The sequence below is a fragment of the Cylas formicarius genome, unplaced genomic scaffold (assembly GCF_029955315.1).
Source record: "Cylas formicarius isolate icCylForm1 unplaced genomic scaffold, icCylForm1.1 PGA_scaffold_10__41_contigs__length_53128322, whole genome shotgun sequence".
NCBI lineage: Eukaryota > Metazoa > Arthropoda > Insecta > Coleoptera > Brentidae > Cylas > Cylas formicarius.
Genome location: NW_026844214.1, coordinates 36,834,901 through 36,838,646, shown reverse-complemented (window position 1 = coordinate 36,838,646; position 3,746 = coordinate 36,834,901).

Here is a 3,746-nt window from a genome sequence, read left to right as displayed (position 1 = left end):
CGGGCAGAAATAAAAGAATATTATCGGAAATTATTTCTGAAGGTTGAACAAAAAAACATGTTTTTCAGCGGTTTTTATATAGACCAAAAAATGTTGATAGGCTCGAGCGAGATTCTGTCCAATCTTTCAAAGGCGGGAAAACTGTACTGGGTGAGTCAACAATAAAGTTCACTAGCGCATTGGTTTCAAAAGTTATGAGAAAATGGTAAATACAAAAGTTGTAAAGATTTTTAGAGTGCACAATTTAAAATAATTTTAAATTATACCGGGGACTCAATAACGTATATTTTTTAAAACAATATTTTTCAATTTTGTTTTTAATTCGTTTTCAAATTCTACTTTTTTAATAATAGTAATAGATACCTCAACCCAATAGTTTTGGTTAGTTGTTTAATTTGTATGAAAAAAGAGTAGTTTTCACAAGTGCAAAAAATTACGATGGCGCCATTATTTTTGATATTAGCGTTATTCGAAGATAACGTAAAAGATATATGCAAAAGAATTTGAATTAAATGCTACAGGGTGGATGATCATTTTAAAAATCTCGATTTTATTAAATGGCACATCATAAATATTATTTTTTCTGAAATATCTTACAGAAACTATTTTTAACAGGGCTCTGTTAAGATTCAAAAATTAACAGAGCTTGGTTGGAGTCATAGGCAAAGAAGTTATTGGCAATGGTGGTGAAAATAACAACCAAATTTTAAATTCATACAAGAAATAAATAATATTAAAGACTACGTTACTTACTTATTTTTTATTATTATTACGGCGCAATAAATGTTCAAAAATATACATGTTTAGTCTATTGGGTATATTTTCTTGGACGTTCCTTGGTATAGACGGTGTTATTCTCCCGTGTTCCGAATCCTATTTTGCATATCTTCTGTTCTTGTAGCAGATTGACATAAACACCATCTTTAACATATTGCCACAAAGAAAAATCTAGTGATGTTAGGAGGCCAGAAATAGAGGGGGCCATCCAATGAATCCGCCTCTATTGATTCATTTCTGTGGGTAATGATTATTTCAAAATTCTCGAACTTTTCGATGGTAATGCGGAGAAGCTCCATCTTGCTGAAACCATATTTGTTGGATCTCAATGTTATCAACTTCTTGAAAAAGTTAAGGTAAATCATTCTGCAAAAAGTTTAAATATATACGCCCGTGAAAAAAATATGGTTTGGCACTTTCCGTATCCAACATGGATTAACTGTTGAATAATAATGCATATTATGATGATTAACTGCCGCATTACTGCGAAAAATAGCTTCATCGGAGAAAATTATTTTAGACAAAAAATTTGGATCAGCCTCTATTGCTTCATATATAACGGTGCAGAAGTTTATCCTTTGTTCAAACTCACGGTGTAGAAGTTCTTGGTGTAGTTTCATATGAAAGAGATGACATTTGTGCGATTAATGGTAGATTGGAATGTATCACATAAGCCAGCTACTTGACGGCTACTGATTTGGAGATTATCTTGAACTTGAAGTAAAATTTCCAATTCTTATTCCTCATTGGTAGCATTCCGGTTTACCACTTTCCGTTTTTCATATTCATTACTACCACAAGCATCAGACGGTTCGATTAAACACCATTAAACTACAGACAGCACAATAAATTTTTTCTACTCCTGTCTGTAAAATACCTATTTACAAACCGATCTAGCATGCGGGAAGCGTCACTTTACCACGTCAGTTTCGTTTCTCACGGATCCGAGCCACTTTGGACATTTCTGGGATTTTACCGCAAGAATTTAGGAGTAATCGGATGTTTTCGGAATTCGTAGAAATTCGTAGAAAAAGTATGGTATGCAACACGATCGGTAAACTTTTTTTTCTACTCCCGTCTGTAAAATACCGAATTACAAACCGATCTAGCGTGCGGGAAGCGTCAGTTTCGTTTCCTACGAATCCGAGCCACTTCGGATATTTCCGGGATTTTACCACACGAATTTGGGGCCAATGGGATGTTTTCGGAGATATTTCCCACGCTTGAACTTTGACGTTTGTCAGTTCTGTCGGTTATGTGAGGGAATGTATTCGTGTTGTTTTGCGAAAAGGTACCCAAAAACTAACGGTCGTAGAAAAAGTATAGTATGCAGCACGTTCGGTAAACTTTTTAACTCACTCGTTTAGTAAAAACTCGCCCCGCTGCGCTCCGCTCGTGTCAAATAAACTCGTGGGTCAAATGCCGTTTACCGCTCTTGTTGCATAATATACTATTAAATCAATCGTTTATTAAATACTCGCGCACTTCCGGGATATTACAGCACGTGTTTGGGAGCAATCGGATATTTTCGGAGGTGCTTCCCACGCCTTAAATTTTGACGTTTGTCAATTCTGACGGTCATGTGAGTGAATTTATTTGTGTTGTTTCGCAAAAATTTACCCAAAAACTAATGATTGTAGAAAACGTATAACAATATATGCAACACGTTTGGTAAATTTTTATCGTTTACAACCCTATTGTGAGTTTACTCACTCAGTTGTTACGAGCCATAGCAAGAAGATGCTTAGCCAGATTTTACCGCGTCAACTTTTAATCACATAAAATTTTTGATTTGCTTACTTGTTAGTCAGTTGAATGCCCTCTTACGGTATGTTCAGGCGAAAGACTAAATATTAATTCCAAGCTTTGACGCAACCCGACAACACCGCACTAGGACAAGGATGAAAAAGACAGGTCCCGACGGGATTCACACAGAACGGGCGTGGGTCGAGACGCTCGGCGAATGCCTCCTAATTTTTATTAATTTTGATATGCAGTTATCAATACAGTTTGTTTCTTTCGGTTTGACTTGCAGAGTACAGTATATTTATTAAAGTAGTTAAAAACAAAGTTAAGTGGTTATTACTCCGCTAAACCGATCGGGAATCCAAAAGATTCCTAAGTGGTCCTTCGAACTCTGAAAACAGCGTTAGCCCGACCACGGTAAACTACTTTTCAATTAGGAAAAATATAGTTTTTTAAAAAGCGACTTTCGGTTTCCTGTTAGAAAAGTAGCGGAGTCATTAGATATTCCGAAGTTTTTCGAATCGATCGGTAACCTATTCGTATCTACGATTTATCTGAATATCGGAACTTGTTGAGTGACTAGTGCAAGAAGAATTATTAAAAACCTGTCGGAGACATTTCATCTGCAGCTCATGAGGAATTGGTTCTCAAATCGTTCTGGTTTCGCAAGGAGGCAAAAATTTGGTGGAGAGTCTGTCCATTGTATAAAATGACCAGAGTCGCATTATGTTTTTTCCGTAGAAGACTTAGCTGATACTTTATCTGATTTAAAAATCGTCTTAAACTGATTCACATAGTATTAATAATCAAAATATTTCTATCCAAAATGGTATAAGGAAAAATTTATATACAGCCATGGCAATGTTAAACCAGAGTACTTAAACTATGTACCTACTTTTGATGGAAACGCTAATGATTTAATCAGATATCTTGCTACTTGTGATATCCTTATGATTAAACTAATTCAAATAAATTTGAAAATATTTATCGAATTAATTGTCTTATTGGAAAATTCGTTGGCACAGCCGAAGTAGTAGAAAATATCCAGAATGTATCGACATTCTTGTAAGAAATTTCGTTGATACTAACGCTGCGAATGTTCTTGCCTTAAAACATTTTTATCAAGGCTTAAAGGGCCTCTAGGTAAGAATATACGTTGTATGCGTCCGTCAAGTCCTACTCACTCGAAAAATGTAAAAAGGCCTATTTATAGGGGCAAGGGA